Genomic DNA, 19,968 nt, shown 5'->3' with positions numbered 1-19,968 from the left:
GCTGATAATGTATAGTGTTTGTACAATATTTATTATAAAACTTGAGATTCAGTAGTATTTGTGATTTTCCCCCTCCGAGTCAAATCAAAATCTCTCCATAATAAGCAAAATTTGGAGGGAAATTGTATTCAAACACTCACCCCTCATTCTTCGTCCCCTTTCCTTCCCTCCCTTTCACTTCCCTCATCCCCCTCCCTTCCCTTTTGCTACCCAAACACACCCAAAAAGAAGTTTTATATAATCATTGAAATAAACAGAATTGGTAACATGATACCATTTCACTAAGAAATCCTCCCTCCATTCAACTCCACTTTACAAGTATTCTATTTCCGTCCATTCAACTCCACTTTACAGGTTTCCTTATTTGGACATGTAAAAGACCTTTCTATCCTTATTGAAAATCTATATTTACAAAAAATGCCATTCATACCCCACACAAATCCACCATAAAACTCACCTTTATATTTTTTTAATATCTTTAACCCCACCATTCCCTTTCCCTATGTACTTTTAATAGTTTTTTTAATCCGTTTCTTAATACCCGCGCAAAAAGCATAGTTGCAAAGTGGAGTTGAATGGAGGGAGTCTTATTTAAAAAAAATTTGAAATGGTTTTGAAGTCTTACCTCTGATTCAAAAAAACTAAAAATATTGTGGTATTCTTAAATTTTTTTTTTGAAAAAACAATCTAGCTTTCTTCAAATTAGGAAAACATAAACAAATTTCAATAAAACATCAATGTAGGTAATCCGTAAATAGATTATACTCCCTCCGTCCCGGTCATTTGTTGTCCTTTGATTTTGGCACAAAGACCAAGGAAAGGGGAGGAGACCAATTACTAAATGACAAGTGGAATAAATTGAGTATGAATGATCAAATTACTCATCAAATTCATTCTTAAAATAGAAAGAACAACAATTGACCGAGACACCCCAAAATGGAAAAGGACAACAAATGACCAGGACAGAGGGAGTACATCATAAGTATTGCCAGTTACCTCCAAAGGCTAAAAATCCATGTACGCCGAGGAGTAAAAAAACTCACAAAAACAAAACCCCACCAAAATTATGAACTATCCACCACCAAAACAATGCCGAAACTACAGGTAGATTATACCATCAACTATATTGCAATATATTTAGGGTGCACATAAAGAAACGGAACAAATCAACCAAAACACTGGAATTATATTCCCTCTTACCCATTTGCCCTTATTTTCACTTACCCAGGCTGTGCGCCACACTGCCACACCTACAACTGGTGAATTAATATTGACATGTACTTAAATACTTAATTAGCACTAATAATTTAATTAGTACAAATTATTTAATTATTTAATTAAGTTTATCTTAATTAAGATTAGTTGTGTAACCTTTTTTAATTAATATTAATTATTTTAAATCTTAATTAAGAATAGTTGTGTAACCTTTTAATTAATCTTAATGAAGATTAGTTGTGTAACCCGAATAGATCGAAACGAACTAAACCCGACCCGACCCAAAACCCGTAAAAACTCAATTATGATTATCCTACTATTTATGATTGTACGAATGGACCAGAATGATGAAAACTAACATTGTGCATATAGATTTTTGTGCATAAAAGATCGTCCGGCAATAGATAATACCGTCATAAATGATAATTTGTAAACTAAAATAGCGTACATTAAGCCTTGTTGAATTAATTCTACATGGATTGTATTCTACCATCAAAAACAATGTAACTAAAATTCAACTAGTCCTCCTTAAGACGACATTATCCGGCTTAAGCTTAAGATGGGTTAAGTACGTATTACTTGTGTATATAAGAATATATAGGAAAAATTAATAGATTTGCCTTATATACGCAAGTAGTATGACACATGACTCGTACCGTCTTAAATGAGAATTTGTGAACTAAAATAGCATAAAAAGAAAGAATTTGTGAACACCTCATGGCAACGAAAAAAAAAAAAGAAGATGAAGCCTACAATTATGCAAAATTAAGATCAAAGAAAACTAATAAAATCCATCAACGAAATTAATATTGTACCGAAAAGAATAGAGGATTGATTTTAAAAAAAGAAACAAAAAATTGGCATCTGAAAATTAGCAAATACAAAACTTATTAATTCATTCACTACTCAAATGGTAATTTCTTTCAGATAAGATACAAATTAGTAAGAGAAAAGAAGAAATTAATACTCCCGTACCATTTTTTTTAGTACTTCGCAAGAGAAAAGAAGGGAGTCGGAATCAAGGAATAGTTTTGGTAAAAGTAATAATTAAAGGGTAAGTATGGGCAAGTGTGAAGACAGGGGCAAATTGGTAAGAGGGAATATAAGTCCCGTGTTTTGGTTGATGTGTCCCGTGTCTTTATGGGACCCTAATATCAAAGGCAAAAAACGAATTTGATGGGAATTGAGCGTGGGCCTCTAGTAGAAAAGACTAACAACTTCACCACTGCACCACAAACAAACTATGAAACAATGCAACGTTAATTTTATTTATACTGGTACGCACACCAGTGATAAAAGGGGTAGCAGATCTTCATCTTTCTCGATGAATTCTCTGGATTTAGGGTAGCAGCTGCTACCCCATGCTACTTAATAGCTACGGCTCTGCATAAAGAAATTTTGAAATTTATGGTATGACATTAAATTGGTTTGATCGTACATTCGCTATAAATGTTTAATAATATTATATGGTAAAATATGTGTTGTGAACAAATATACTTAATACTGATAATCATTGTATTTTGTTTAGAGTAAATGATCCTTTTTAATCATTATAATAATATTAGGGTACCTTTAAACATAATACTAATTTATTTATCACAAATTCTTATTATAGACGGACACTATCCGTCTATAGCTATAGACGGATAGTGTAACTCTCACAAATTAAAGTGAGTAGTGCAAATGGGGGTATCCATTTTCCACCCACTTGTACTACCCACTTTAATTTGTGAGAGGGACACTATCCGTCTATAGCTATAGACGGATAGTGTCCGTCTATAATAAGACGGACTGTTTATTTATGTCAACAAATACCTAAATGGCAATATAATTAAATATGACACTAATAAAATAATATAAAAATGTGCCTTATGAATTTTATTGTATAAAAAGTCATATTGTAAATAGAGTGAGTAGTATATTCTTAAAATTATCCTTTATGAAGTTCTGAAATAAAATCATTGAACCCCTAAAAAGTGCTATAAATTTACAAAATATATAAATAAAAAACAAATAAATGAGTATTAAAATTTGTTGAAAACTGTGAGTAATAATAAAACTAGTTTAGATCTTGCGCAATGAATACGCGGTATTTCTATAGTTTTTATTTTTGTATTACTTAATGATGTTAAATTAACAACTTATTAATTTTCATATTTCACGTCATAATATATTTATATGAGGAAAAAAAATTGAACTGTAAAATTATTCAAGAGAACTGAGTAAAATTAAACTGTAAAATAATAGTGGTATCTCATTAATTGTTCATTTTCTCGTTATTGTATTTTGTTTCATTTTCTGGTTATTGTATTTTGTTTCGAGCAAAAAAAATTAAAATTGGAAACTAATTCAAGATAATTGAGTAATGTGGTGAGATGTATTTTTTTTTCTTTAAAAGAAAACGTTTTTTATACCACAAAGCTAATGATTCCAATTTATAAATTTCCTCAATTTTTTTGTTATGAAAGTAATCAAAACGACTTATAGTATTGTTTATACATAGTATGAATAGTATGAGTCAAGTCATTCTCAAATATTAATATCAATAAAAGATTTAGTCGTTTATAGTTTTATATTATTATTTATACTTTAGTTAAAATATTATAGTTTAGTATTTAGTGAAAAATTTATAATTTGATGAAAATGATAATTTAATGAAAATAATTATATAATAAAATACACTATAATTATTAATTACCTTATTTAGTAAATATAATTAAATTATCAATAGTTTCCTTATTTAAAAAGATGCTTTTTGGAGGGAAAATTTGTGAGTTCACCTATTCTTTTAGTATATAGAGGATTTCTCAAAGTAATGGAACAACAAAACAAATATATGAAAAAATTTATCCATACTCTTGTTTGTGTTTTGCATGTTGCTTGTGTTTGGGCCTTGCTCACATTTACTTCCACGGCTTGCTCAAATTTACTGCCACACTTTAGTAGCTAACGGTGGGGACCACCATCATGGGTTTCACGCATAGGCACCGTCATTGGCTATGCTTCTGGCCTTTTTCGGGCACCTTTTCCGACCAAGCTAAGGCCCTCAACTTTGTTCGACATCTCCACATGATGGGTTTGACTGCTCTTATCTTTTGAACAGGCATTAGGAACGCTACCTTTTCTAACCGCTTTTTCGGGTCACAAGTGAGCAAGCTTTCACACCGTTCACTAATGAACAATCCAACTTTAGTCACATCTCAACCTTCCTTCTCCTTGATGCAATCCATGCCCTCCATTTCTCTTTCACTCTTACCACACTCTTTTTACAGCCTTATCTAATCATTCTCCTCCATTCATTTTCATATCCATCTCGCACCTTTTCTGTTCCATTCTCCTTTTTCTCTCTGTCTCACTTCTGGCTACTTAACCTCTCCACTTCCTCAAAAGATGGCAACCTAATCGAAGGTATTTTATTAACATCCATGTTTGTTGATTTAATTAATGGATTTGTTGGAAATTAAGGGAAGCAATAGAGTACCAATCTCTATAGATGAACAATCCAACTTCTTTGTCCTTTATTAGTGCGGGTTGGGCTGATTCTTTGGGCTTCGCCTTTCGGTGCCCTCTTTTGTTTGTGTTCTGGCCCTGTGAGCAAAGGACTTTTAGCAGCTGTCCGTCTAAATATTTTGGACGTTGCCTTCTTTATTCCCCTGTCTACAATCAATTACACTGCAATCGTCGTCGATTATTGCCAAACTTTACCACCTTTTCCGGGTATCTTTTTCGGGCACTTTTACCGGACACCTTTGCGAACCCATTTTTACCGCATTCTCTGGTCACCTTCTTTGACATGGAAAAAGTCACAACTTTACAACCTTTACCGACAAGCTTCACTTCACCACATGCACCAGCAACAACACCGGCGGCACCTCTTTTTCCAACCCAGCTTGGCTAATCTTCCTGTGTGGGCACGAGCCCAGCTTTGGAAATTTAAAAACTATAAGAAAACTCCACTTAAAAAATTAAATATATTGAATTTCGTTTTCATTCGTGTATCAATTAATAGAGGCAATCGTAATCGGGATGTCATTTTCTATGAATAAGCATAGAGAGATTAGACATAAGAGGAGGCAGAGAGAGGAGGAATAAAAAAGGAGACATGGAGGATGAGAGGAGGGAAGAGGACGGGGATTAGAAGGCGGCAATGTTAAAGAGAAAAAAGAGGGGGAAAACAAGAGAACATGGGGAAGAGAAAGAGGAAGTATTTAGGGGAGTAGGACAAATAGTAGGAGGAGAAGAGGAAGAAGGAGAATACAAATGGAGGGAAGGGGAGAGGGATAGAGGTCGACAAAGAGAACACGAGGACAGAATAGGAGGCAGAGACAGGAAAATGAAGAATGTGAAGGATAAGAGAAAAGAAAAAGAGGAAGGGAGAGGGAGAAGGAGCGAGGGAGGAGAAAGGGGAATATATGGAGGAGTAGTACGGGTAAAAATTGGAGAATTAATAATATGAGAGCAAGTGGAGGAGTGTAAATGGAAGGTATACAGGAGGAGCAAGGGGAGAGGGATGGCGGTCGAGGAAGAGAGTAAGGTGAAAGAAGAGGCAGACACGAAAATTGAAGGATGCGAACAATAAGAGGAAAGGAAAAGAGGAAGGAAGGAGGAGATGTGGAGGGGTAGTACTAGGAAAATAGGAAGAGTAATATGAGAGCAAGTTGAGGAGGAGAAGAAATGAAGGATACATAAGAGGAGGGTAGGGGAATATAATAGGTATATGGGAAGAAAGGGGAAAGGGAAGAAGGAAGGCGACGAGGCTGAAGAAGAGGAGGTGGTTTAGGATGCAGGGACACTAGAGCTAAAAGAGGGAGAGAAAGAGTAAGACCAGGTAGAGGGTGAGTAAGGGGGGGGGGGGGGGAGGAGGATAAGTAAGAAATGTTGAGGAGAGAAGAGCGATTAGTATGAGAAGGAGGGGGAAGCGGATGAGTGATGTTACGTTATTTCACAAGCTACAACATAGTACTAATGTCTTATGTAATCCACGTAATTGTGTTATTTGACAATTAATCATCTAAGTAAAAGACGTAGTTATATTTGAATATTCATTCTCTTAACAAAGTTAAATACGAATTATTTATGAATGGCTGTAATTTTTTTGGCAATCGATTCAACCATCAAAATACTATAACAACAGTAGTTTCATTGTGATCAACACTCAACATGTACACACAACCGAACCAAATAAAGATACACTAACATACACAAGAAACGTCAACGATCAAAATAACTTAAGGGACCGCGCGCGAAGCGCGTGGTGCAACCAACTAGTATAGAAAAAAATGGCCCAAATACTTTTTTTTTGTTTTATGCGTAATACTTAACTCGTCTCAAGATTAAGACATGTGTATACCCGTCTTAAACGACAATTTGTACTGATTTTTTAGGTTAGGATATTATAGGGGCGTCGTTTGTTAGGTTAGGACACCAGATGGATACACGAGTTACTATAAATTCAAGGAAATAGGTAGCCGGATCAATTACATAACACAAATCAATTCTAAGAATCGAGGGTTGAGCAAAAAAAAAAAGTCATCCAAATTTTAAAACCGAATCCGAACCGAAATCCGTATAACGGAGCCCGAAAATTCGGTTTTTTGGGTTCCGGCATTTAAACTGGACTTTTTGTTTATCCGTATAACGGAGCCCGGATTTTTAACCGATTTTTAATAATAAACAAAAAAGTCACTATTTCTAAAATAAACTTAAAACGACTCAAACCATATTTCAATTTCAACTAAACTCTAAAACGATACCCCATCACGCAGCTTTCCTCTTCCCCTCTCTAAAAATCACAATCAGCTCTAGATCTACCTACCATCAATTCATCAAATTTTCGAGCTCTTAACTACTAATTCGATTTTTTTCTTTTTGTTCATTGATTGTTTAACTACTGTTTTTACCCAAAACATTTAGAACACAACCCAGTTCATGAAACAATCATATTCACTGGAATACGAAAAACCCGATGCTTACAAGAACAACTTCAACGGAGTTGAGTGAGGTTGTTTTAATGGTTTTTCTCTACCATTGATTATTGATTTAATACGCTTTCCATGGACATTCTTATAAGAAAATGATTTTCCCTTCAATATTCTCATTGTCAGGTTTCCAATATATACAAAATACATCCTATAATTAGTCAACTAATTACAATAATCTTGCCTAGGAATTCTCCTGTGTTCAAGCGTACAAGAGTAACAAATATTAACTAAATAGCTAAAAGGGTGCAAGAGAATATTTACTAAAAATACAATTGACATAATATATGTTAATATTCTAATACGCTCCCTCAGTCGAAGCGGGAGGAGGACGAATGCTGAGATTGAACCTGAAATCATCGAATAGAATTTTGGGTAGCCCTTTCGTGAATATGTCCGCATATTGATATCGAGAAGGGACGTGACGGACTTTGATTTGACCGATAGCAACTTTTTCGCGAACGAAATGTATGTCAATTTCGATGTGTTTGGTTCGCTGGTGGTTTATAGGATTTCCGGAGAGGTAAATAGCAGAAACATTATCGCATTAAACCACCGTTGCTTTTTGGACAGGATTTCGAAGTTCCAGTAGTAAATTTCGAATCCAACATGACTCGGCAACGACATTAGCTACGCCTCTATATTCGGCTTCGGCACTGGACTTGGAGATGGTAGCTTGTCGTTTGGATGACCAGGAAATAAGATTATAACCAAGGTAAACACAATACTCGGAAGTAGAGCGTCGTGTGTCGGGACATCCACCCCAGTCTGCATCACTATAGGCAGTAAGAGAATTAGAGGAAGAAACATTTAAGTGCAGGCCATAGTGAGTAGTACCTCGTAAGTAGCAAATGATACGTTTAAGTGCACTGTAGTGAGCATCTCGAGGATCATGCATATATAAGCAAATCTGTTGGACGGCGTAGGATATGTCGGGGCGTGTGAAAGTCAAATACTGTAAAGCCCCTGCTAGACTTCGAAATAAAGAAGGGTCAGATACAGGTTTACCCGAATTTGCGCCGAGCTTAGGATTGGTGTCGACAGGAGTACGGGCGGGCTTGCATGATGTCATGTTGGCACGAGCAATGATTTCTTCAGCATACTTACGCTGATGTAGGAAAAGCCCGGACTTATGTCGGATAGCGGAAACTCCAAGAAAATAATTTAATGGCCCGAGGTCCGTCATTGGAAATTCGGACCGTAATAGTGATAATACCTCGTCACGTAGCTTGGCAGTGGAAGTGATAAGGATGATGTCATCCACATAAAGCAATATATAAGCTACATTGACACCATTATGATAAATAAATAAAGAATTATCCGTCTTGCTATGGGAGAAGCCGAGAGTAGAAACATAGGTAGCAAATCGTTGGTACCATGCTCGAGGCGCTTGTTTGAGTCCGTATAGAGATTTCTTTAGGAGACAAACATGATCAGGCTTATTACGGTCTCTAAATCCGGGTGGTTGGTGCATATATACTGTCTCGTCTAAATGCCCATGTAGGAAGGCGTTTTTGGCGTCAACTTGATGGATTGGCCACCGTTTAGAAACTGCAAGGCTAAGAACGGTTCGGATAGTAGTCGGCTTAACCACGGGACTAAAAGTTTCGTCACAATCGACTCCCACCTGTTGAGACCTGCCATTGACAACAAGGCGAGCTTTGTATCGCTCCAAATCCCCGTTAGCTTTGAATTTATGCTTAAACAACCAAAGGCACCGTGTTATATTAACATTAGGAGGTCGAGGCACAAGAACCCATGTCTCATTCTTAATTAATGCGTCAAATTCATCAGTCATGGCTTGATTCCAATGACGGTCCTTAAGGGCAGCTATGGGGTTCTTGGGTATGGGTGAGGGTGCGGTTGTGACACATAAATCGAAGGGCTTCTTTGGCTTGTAAATACCATGTTGGGCTCGAGTCGCCATTTGAGGTGATGGCCGAGGTGGGGAAGGGGAGGGTGAAGAGGCAGGTGTCGATTGAGGGGTAGTCGGGGTAGACGAGGTAGAAGACACGGTAGGAGAGGTGGGTGTGCCAGGAGAGTGAGGAGTACCAGGGGAGGAGGGTGTGTCAGGAGGGGAGGCAGGGGTGTCAACCATTTGGGTGGAGGCAGGTGTTTGGTTAATGAGATGGGTCATGTAAGGAGCCGGGTCGGAGCTGAGGAAATGATAAGAGGATGTTGGACTCGGGTCGGTTTTGGCAAACGGGAAAACCGTTTCATCAAAGGTAACATGACGGGCTATTATGATTTTACGGGTAGCTAAATCCAAACACTTGTATCCACGATGGTTGGACGGGTAGCCGATAAAGACACACGCTATAGCACGGGGGGCGAGCTTGTTGATAGTAGAAGGAGGTATGTGAGGGTAGCAAAGGCAGCCAAAGGTCCGGAGATGTGTGTAGGACGGGACTCGTTTGTAAAGGCTAGAGGTAGGGGAGTCGTAGTGGTTGGCTTTTCTAGGTAGTATATTATGAAGGTAAGTGGCCATGGCAAGGGCATGATGCCACATTGTGGGAGGCATATGGGCGTGAATAAGTAAAGTGCGAACGGTGTTATTTATCGTCCTAATTTTACGCTCCGCCTTCCCATTTTGTGGGGATGTGTGCGGGCATGAGAAACGGAATAACAAACCGTGGGAGGCAAAGAAGGTTTGGAGAGATGAGTTGTCAAATTCACGTCCATTGTCACATTGTAAAGTTTTTATGGGGAGACTAAATTGAGTTTTAATCATGTTATAAAAAGATGTGAAGATTTGAGAAACTTGTGACTTATTTGTGAGTGGAAATGTCCACAAAAAATTGGTATAATCATCTAAAAATAATATGTAGTAGCGGTGATTCATTGTACTCACAACGGGAGATGTCCATAAATCTGTGTGCAAAATATCAAATGGCAAAATAGTTTGTGATAAAGAGTCATGAAAAGGAAGCTTAACGTGTTTGCCTAACTGACACGAATGACATACAGAAAATTTATTGATAGGACGACATGAAATAGTTTGATGTTTGCAAACAGAATTAAAAATAGCGGGGCCGGGATGTCCAAGACGTCCGTGCCACATGGAGGACGAGGTGGCTGTAAGAGCTTGAGGCGAGGCAGTGTGTGGAGGTAGAGGCGTGGATTGGAGAGGGTAGAGGTCCCCCGTGCTATTGCTTCTCATAATCGGCGTCCCCGTCTTGAGATCCTTCACAGTAAAACCGAGTGGGTCAAATTCGACAGACACAAAATTATCAGTTGTGAACTTACGTACTGACACCAAGTTTTTAATTATGTTAGGCACATGAAGGATGTTTTTCAAAGTCAGGGAAGGATAAGGAGGGGGAAGAGTCATAGCACCACGACCAACAATAGGAATCAAACTGCCATTACCGACTACTATGTGACGATTATTTCTTAATTTAGAATAAGAAGAAAGGTTACCATTATTGGATGTCATGTGCGACGACGCACCTGTGTCCATATAATACGTATCATCCGGTTGTTAAAGCGATAAAGATTGCATCACTGCCGCAAGATCGGTGGGAACAAACGCTCCCTGAGTTGCACCATAGGTTCCTGGTTGAGCAATAAAAGCATGATTAGGATGAGGTCCAAGTATACCTGGTGCACGCGAGGCCGCTGGCGGAGTCCAGCCGGATGTGGGGTAAGGGCAGGGTGGTACAGGCCATCCCTGCTGCTGCGGAGCCTGCCACGGAGACAGGGGAACCCAAGTCCAAGTGCCTGGTTGCTGCTGTCCATTGCCGCTACTAGCTTTGCCACCCGAGTTCTGATTATGCGAGGAACCACCACCACCATTATTCCTGCCGTGGTTGTTCCTGCGATTATTACGACCACCCTTACCCTTATGGGAATTAGAATATCCATCTTTAGAATTAGAAGAATTGGGTCGAGATTCAGAGTCAGTGGATTGAGTCTGAGATACATGGAGGGCCGTAGCAGATGAATTGGAAGAGGAGGCATTAGCGCGGCGTTTTTCTTCGAGAGAGAGCATAGAACGAGCCTTGTAAAAAGACGGTAGAGGGTCGCTTTGTTGGATGATAGAAGCGATCCCCTCAAAACCATCAGAAACTTTGGTAACCAGTTGGAGGACAAGACGGGTTTCAGAGACCGGAGTCCCAACGTTCGCAAGTTGATCTGCGATCATTTTGAGAGCCTGACAATAAGACGATACATCGGGATAATTGTCCATGTGGACGCTGGTAAACTGCTGCTCCAGTAAGACGGCACGTGAATGTTGATTATCGACAAAAATATCTTTGAGTCGATTCCACGTAGCTTGTGCCGTGGCACCAGGTTCCAGAATAGTATGCAAAAGATCAAGAGAGATTGTACTGTAAATCCATTGTTTGACAATGGCGTCGAGACGGGTCCATTGGGCATCTTTGATTATCACGGCATCTTTAGGAGGTGCAATGTGATTTATTACGTCAAAGGCATGGGCAGTGTTGAGGAAGAGTTCTACCCAAGACGCGTAGTGGACGTTTTCTGACTCGAGAGTGATTTGGACAAAATTTTTGATGTTTGAGACAGAGTAGGCTGGGTGAAAAGGAGCACTCTTAGGAGAGGGGGGGGGGTGTATCGTTTGTCATAGCTAAAAAATATGAAGGGAAGAAGAAACAGAGAGGCGGAAGAGAGAGATCGAGGTTAGGGTTGATACCATATAAGAAAATGATTTCCCCTTCAATATTCTCATTGTCAGGTTTCCAATATATACAAAATACATCCTATAATTAGTCAACTAATTACAGTAATCTTGCCTAGGAATCCTCCTGTGATCAAGCGTACAAGAGTAACAAATATTAACTATATAGCTAAAAGGGTGCAAGAGAATATTTACTAAAAATACAATTGACAGAATATATGTTAATATATTCTAATAATTCTCGCTGATTGTTATTGTCTCTTAGGCCGTTTCGGTTTCGGGTATTTTGCCAAGATCCGTAAATGTGGGTATCAGCAATCGAATCCGGGCCCATGTACCCAAATTCGCGTTGAAAAAATGTAGAGGATTATAATGAGCCATACCGTGCCTGCCCCATTATCGAAATTTGTAACAGCGATTAAAATGTCCATATGACACCAAACTACCCATCCAAGTAACTAGTAGTCATCTTTTGAGCTTCGAGATTTTGGAATCAGATTCACGATTCAAGAACCACACTTCGGGCTCCAATTTGCCTTGCCATTACTAATCCCAACAGGGTCGGCCGCCTTCTCCTCCGTAAGTCGACATCCCATCTTTGTCTCACTTGCTTAACTCCAACAGCAGGCAGGCTATTACTCGTACTATATTTAAGTATGCAGCCCTTACACCTTTAATAGGATAGTTTCCATAAAAACAGAAAAAGAAATATTTTCCTAATCTAATTTGTTTCTTTTTGGAATAAGATTTACTCTATTAGGAAGGAAATAAGAGATACGGTATATGATTAGAATATACCGTATAAGATATTATTATTGTCTTAGAGAATAAGATAGAAGCTTCTAGATCTATGAGTTTAGGGTTAAAGTTTTAGTAACTAGTATAAATACAGTCTTATGTATTCGTATAAAAAAAACACAAGATTATCAATAATACAAAGTATCTTATGAAATACTCTCCCTTATAAAATCTATCATGGTATCAGAGCGTCTTTCCTGAGGTCTCTACAAAAATCGCGTCCGCTACCTCGCCGGTAGGTTAATAACATCGTAAGTAACCTACCGGCGGGATTTCGTTATTTACTGTCAAATCTATCTTTAGTTTACAAAAAAAAAAAAAAAAAAGCAAAATTACGTCCGTTCGTACGTTTGAATTTGTACAAGTAAAGAAAGAAAACAAAAATGATGGTTTGATGATGTCAGTGCTCATCTCGTTGAGGCGCCATATTTGCTATAATTGAGTATGTTACTCAATGTCCGTACAAATCGCTGGTGGGTTTTGACCCATAAACCATTGTTTCCGGCTCTCCTCGTGTCGTGAGACGAGACGTATTGTTTATCTATTTGTCGTAAGACAAGAGTATTTCTTTACATGGGTGGGTAGGTTGTTACCCCCTCGTATAGTCATATGTACTGGCGAGTTACGCACGTATTGACTGGCGAGTCGATTACGCACAAAAGTACTGGCGAGTTACGCACATATTGAATTGAGTGGTAGGTTGTTACCCCTCGTATGTACTGGCGAGTTACGCACTTATCTTGACTGGCGAGTCGATTACGCATTATCTGGCCGGCGGGTCGTATACGCACTGATGAAGAAGAAGATAATGAAGACGAAGAAAAGTCGACATTTTTTTCTTATTAATTATTGTATTGTATTTTCAAACTCATGGAAATTTGGGTCAAATTACCATAAGTTTGAGGGAGGGTATTAAGAAGGAAATAAGAGATACGGTATATGATTAGAATATACCGTATAAGATATTATTATTGTCTTAGAGAATAAGATAGAAGCTTCTAGATCTATGAGTTTAGGGTTAAAGTTTTAGCAACTAGTATAAATACAGTCTTATGTATTCGTATCAAAAAAACACAAGATTATCAATAATACAAAGTATCTTATGAAATACTCTCCCTTATAAAATCTATCATACTCTATAAATATAAAAGGCTAATAAGTCAAATTTACATAAACAGTGAAAAATTCATCCATGGTGCTAGTAATCGAACAAGAATATGACCATATGCTTACTCAAATACTAGTCAGACTTCCCTATTGTGCAACGGTACTACCATGCAGTCTTCTGAACAAGCTTTGGTGTTCTTTAATCTCCGACTGCAACTTTTCGGTCCAGTTTGCCAACCATAAAAAGAAAACCACCACCCTTTTGAAAGGCCCGGGTTCTGATCATGAAGATAATGGGCCACCGTACAATTCAGGGGAGAACCATTGAACAAAGAAATAGCATTTGGGTCGCGAAAATTATCGTTGGAATACCTGCCTTTTAATATTCTCAGTGTACAAGGCCACATTCAAGGACTTGGTGTTATGCTTGTATGTCTGGAACGGCGTCAACCGAGTTTATTACATTACCAATCCATTAACCAAGAAATGGGTTGCTCTGCCACCATGCCCTCGTCTTAAGAATCAAGAGTCGTAGATAACAGATACTGTTTTGATATGCCAACCACCTTATAATAACCACACTCAAGATTATAAGTTTAGAGTTGTGGAGGTTTATATTGGTCGTTTATTTTTCCGAGATTGGTGAATGGAAGGAAATTAACCTTAGGGTCCCTAAGGAGGGTAGACCACATAGGTTGCAGTATAAAGCACCCGAATCTGTCGTTTGTAATGGCATCATCTACCTTAATTATGGGTTATGTTTGGTGGCATTGGACCCGTTTGATGTGAATGCCTCTTCTGACACGACCCTTGACGCGAGAGTTATGCCGCCACTACCCCATTTTGGGTATTTGCTAGAGTCCTCTGGATATTTGTTAGTTGTGCATGCTTCTACGTATGACGGCGTAAAACCTGTTAGAAAATTGGATATGCACGAACATGAATTGACAATAAAACCGCACCGAATCAACTCCGCTTTCCTAATAGAATAATTCGACCCTTATTAGTGCCCGGGTGAAACCGAATTTCCTATTGAGATAAGACGCTGCCATCTGATTTTTGGCACAAAAATCAGAGATGTAATATAGAAATATTTTGTGTAGAATGTTATATGTTCTTTGATGCAGTAGAAGATTTTGTTTTACTGTAACTTTTTCTTCTCATCCCTTTGTCTATTTATAATGACAAATCAGGGTATAGGGAGATGTATTTCTGAAGAGTTACAACTCTTCAGAAATCCTGGTTACAATTAATTAAAAATCCGAGTAGCGAGACCCCCTTCATAGTTATTCGAACCGAAAACTATACCATAATCACGTAAATAATTATGCTTATGCGAGTGTATACTTCGTACTTTCCGAACTCACATTACATTATTTAGAAATTATCCATCTACGAACCAATCTTAATTACGCCAAATGAACCGGTAATTACTCTTAAATCACCAACATTCCTCCCCTATTTAAGCGTAACACAAGATTTTAAAACAACTAACAAACATACCAATTTATGCATAAATGAAAATGTCACGAAGATTGAATTTCAACATAGTGAAATTACACATTCCAAATATTCGAGTATCGGGGTCTGACTAAGCATTGAACCCTTTCTACCCATTTTGAATACATGAAGATAACTCACACATAAACTAATTTACTTCTAAAAATTACATAAACCGACACTTAATTACAAGCCTAGTGTCCCATATCTATTTATGAACATTTCAGGAGTCAAACCCATACTCCCTTGAAGTGGCTGTACTTCATGTTCACATAGGTTGATTCTTTTCATCGTGTCCTTGCAAACACACTTTTTCAAAAGATCAACCTTATAACATGCAAGTCTAAGCACACACCTCGGGATATAAATTATTGTGTGCTTCAATCTCTTAACAATAGGCCTTCCATATTGAATTCAGCCTCTAACATTGTATTAGAGGGGAATTGGGTATCCTATCGTCAAGGATCTTATACGAGTTTTAGTCTCATCCCGTCAACCGAATTTATAACCAAGTCCCTAATTGATCCTTTATGCAAAGTGATCAACTAAAAAATGAGATCTCACAAAAGACAACCAAGATCATCCCCATTTATGATAGTCCATAAACCGTGTTATAGCAAACACCCTGGTGCACTGTTATTTACTATAAAAAAACATGGATGAAATTAGTCTAATACTTTTAAGTAATACCGTAGATTAATTAATTTCCTTAGCTACTTAGCCTTAACCGGCTATGCTAACACTACGCATACCAACTCCAATGTCAAACTCATAATGCAAATTCGCTTCTTGGAAGTCCATATACTCATGATACTTTCCAAAGTGAAATACACTACCACTAGTAGAAAATCACCTTTTACATTTGGTACTTCAATTTGCAAAATACTATCCCTCTAAAGCCGAAGAAAAAATGACATAGGACAAACCATAATTCATGGTTTACTTTATACATTGTCACACTTGCTTAATCCCTTGCCAAAGATGAGTACTAGCTATACTAGTATACTTACTCAACTTGTCAAACCGCAATAATTAAGCCCTTATGCAAACCCGAGTAATAGCTCCACTTTCATTATTGAATAAAAGCGTCATAATCGACCATTGAGACTTGAGAGTAATAATCATACTCTCACCCTTGATCCTAATACCAAGGATCATATTACCTCCCCCATGTCCTTCATAGAAAAACACGATGACAGAACCACTTTTTATAAGGTAAATCATCTTTGGTCTATTGCCAAAGACCAACTTGTCAATAATCTTACAACAAATGACTACTCCTTTACCGGACTCGTCAAATAACTATACATTCAATGCTATTGATGTACTTCTAACATGGTTAAACCACCATGATTCCATAATCTCACCATGGTTATCGCAAACCATCATTCCCGAGATTATATGGTAAAAACAATTAAATAATCAAAGTTTAAAATTCTTTACACAAGATATTAACATGTTAATGTGATAAGATATATAAGCATTAAAAGTCCATGATAACAGATTCATGCTACTTATCAAAACTAACACAAAACATTGCATTCATAACCTCATCAACCATGATGCAAATAATATTCTAAGTATATGCAGTACCATGCTTTACCACATGTCAACAACAAATAATTCAAGATCAGTGCCAAACACAGTAGAAAATCGTTCACATGAACAAAATTTGACATCATAAAAACATAATGACACTTCACATACCATTGCATGAACATGGCTAATTATAATCATTGAAAAACACAAAAGACGAACTTTGTGTTTCATTAAGCCAAACATCATACTGCCAATTGAGTATTATACGCGGATGTCGAAGAAACTCCTTGAGCAATTAAATAAGTAAAAAACCGTCAAAACATGGTCATGATCAAACACAATAAACCATTTGATCCACAAACCACACATATATCGACATGTTTAACATAACATACATCATATAAAATCAATTGATAACCTCCCATATAAATCCATGGTTGTCTACCCTAATACTCACGACCACTAACAGTTAACATGACCATGATATCTCTCATAATACATGAGTCATAAGAATTTGAATACCATCATTTAGAATCCTATATATATATATAAAACTGGGTTGGGAAGGTGTGGATCCGCCATGTGGCATTAGCATTTAAGTATTAGCATTTAATATCTCAAAATCACTAAAAACGAGTTACTCCGTATAATAATTGTCATAAAAAAGATCATCACAAAAATAGTTGCATGTCAATAAATGTGCTTTTTTTTTCTCTCTTACTCCGTATTGAATAAGTTTGTTCATTGTAGGAGGAGCTAATTATTGAGCATTAATCTAAAATAATTTTATTGGATGATATTTGATAACAAAAATATATATAAATTTGTACATATAAATAATAAAATATATAGATCCTATTTTATATCTTATCTTATCTTATCTTATACTCCTATATATAAAGTTGGGTTGAGAAGTTGTAGATTTGACATGTGCATTTAAAACAAATTATCTCAAATATTTCTTTGATGATGCATTGTATATAAAGTTTGCTAAATACTATGCCATATGCGCACAAACAATTCGTCAAATACAATTACCTAGGAGAATTAATGCACTTCAAAAATTACTACGTATAGCAAGTACATTGCATTGATGCACATAATGAATCTGGATGAATTGTGTACACTTTAATGTCTCTAATGAGCAACCTACATACATATAAATAGACAGAGTAGTTTTCATGGCTTCATCGTACATCTTACTTTTAGAATACCTTTGAAAATTTTCAGAATTATACCTATACGGGCACACATACTTATCTCCTTCATCATATTGTTAATTGTACAATAATCCTTCATACCTCTATGTTGTATTGTTGTGTGATTGATTAATTGATAATAAGAGGGATGGACATTGGTGGTTAATCGAGTTCATCCAAAATTGATCTTTTGCAATTTGTATCATTGTATGGTTGTGCCGGTATTATTACTACTATAAAAGATACTTCGTTCTCTAAACTCAGCTAAACATGCCTCACAAGTGCTTAAAGATTCCCCGAAAAAGGAGCAAATTACGACAGAAGTTCCTCCATATAAAGGGAATAAATTCAATATCCTTTTTTGTTTCACAGTAGCACTTAATTAATTTATTTATGTTTTTATAAATTAAATTTTGGTTTTGTTTTGATTCAATTTGAGGAGAATTTTGGAGTATAGTTTAAGAATGGATGTATGATGGCTTATTGTTTTCCGACAACAGACTACGGCGACGACAACAACAACAATAATGCAATTTTTATATTTAGTTATAACAATTAACTTTAGTTTACAAAAAAAAGAAAAAAAAGGCTTAGTTTTGCTTAAGTCAGGATATTGTTTTAATTTCAGTTTTGTTACATTGAACTATCATCATAAACAAACACAATACCATATATTCCTTTAGAACAAACTAGCTAATTGATTTATAGATGCATTCTAACAATAACACTCCGAACCTAACTTATAAATTTAAATATTCTTTATATAAAATTTGTAAATTGATTAGATGCGGCCGCATTGGAAAAACCCCCCAATAACTTTCTATTTACTCCCTCTATTCCGGTCAATTATTGTCATTTGATTTTGTCACAAAGACCATAAAAAGAGAAGGAAAAGAGAAGGGGACTGGGACTGATTATTAAATAATAAGTGGACAAAATTATGTATGAATGATCAAATGCTAATCAAATGCATTCCGAACCTAAAATAGAAAGGAAAACAATTGACTGAGATATTGCAAAATAAAATAGGATAAAAAATGGCGGAGGAGGAGGAGTACATCTTTTTGAATAAAGACCGTACATGCATAATATATTAATTACGAGTAATATACATTAACATTAATAGTTGAGTGCATCTACATAATTGTTTGAGATGGGGAATTGCAAAAATCATCCAAGAGAATGTTCACACGAGAGAAAATGATTTGATAAGTGTAGTGTTATCTAAGGAGTATTAATTATTTTTTGTAATTTGTTGGCATTATTTCAGTCAAATCAACCAACCATATTCTTTAGCAATACATTAACAGAACCTATATGGCTTTCAAACTACGTTTACTATTTTCATGATTGGGTTTAACAAGAAGAAGAATAACTTTTATATTACCACTATTATCATTACGGTTTTTTTAACCTATGCCCACTAGGCATAGGATAAGAAACCCAAAAAAGGAAAGAAATAAATGATATTTGTATGGGAAATTGCAATATCAACTACTTTTACTTTGATTTACAAGAAAATACATTTATTACTTTCTATTTTGGGTTTCTTATCCTATGCCTAGTGGGCATAGGTTAGAAAAACCCTTATCATTATTATAAATAAAAAATTTAAAAATATAACTTTGTTAAATATAGAAGAGGTTTTTCACACGATTAATCAACAAATGGGAATTATAGATAAATTTAAAATTTAATACTCTTTGTATAATAATTTTTTTTGTGAGAAATATTTTAATTAAAGGTAAATAAATAATTGGACGCGAGTATGAGTTTAATACTCTTTGTATCACTATTCTTTGTGAGAGATTTATAGAGCCTATATATATACATATAGTAAATTAGTAACATGTAACTGACTGTTAACTAACAATATACTCCAACAATAACCAGTATGAGTTTCACAAATACCATAGTCAAGCGTAAACTCATATATTGACTATAGTAGACATAGAGTAACATGTATGCTTCATCTAACATGTAAGTGCGA

This window comes from Silene latifolia, chromosome 10 (assembly GCF_048544455.1).
Source record: "Silene latifolia isolate original U9 population chromosome 10, ASM4854445v1, whole genome shotgun sequence".
Classification (NCBI taxonomy): Eukaryota; Viridiplantae; Streptophyta; class Magnoliopsida; order Caryophyllales; family Caryophyllaceae; genus Silene; species Silene latifolia.
The sequence above is the reverse complement of the archived record's forward strand: the minus strand, read 5'-3'. Positions refer to the sequence as shown.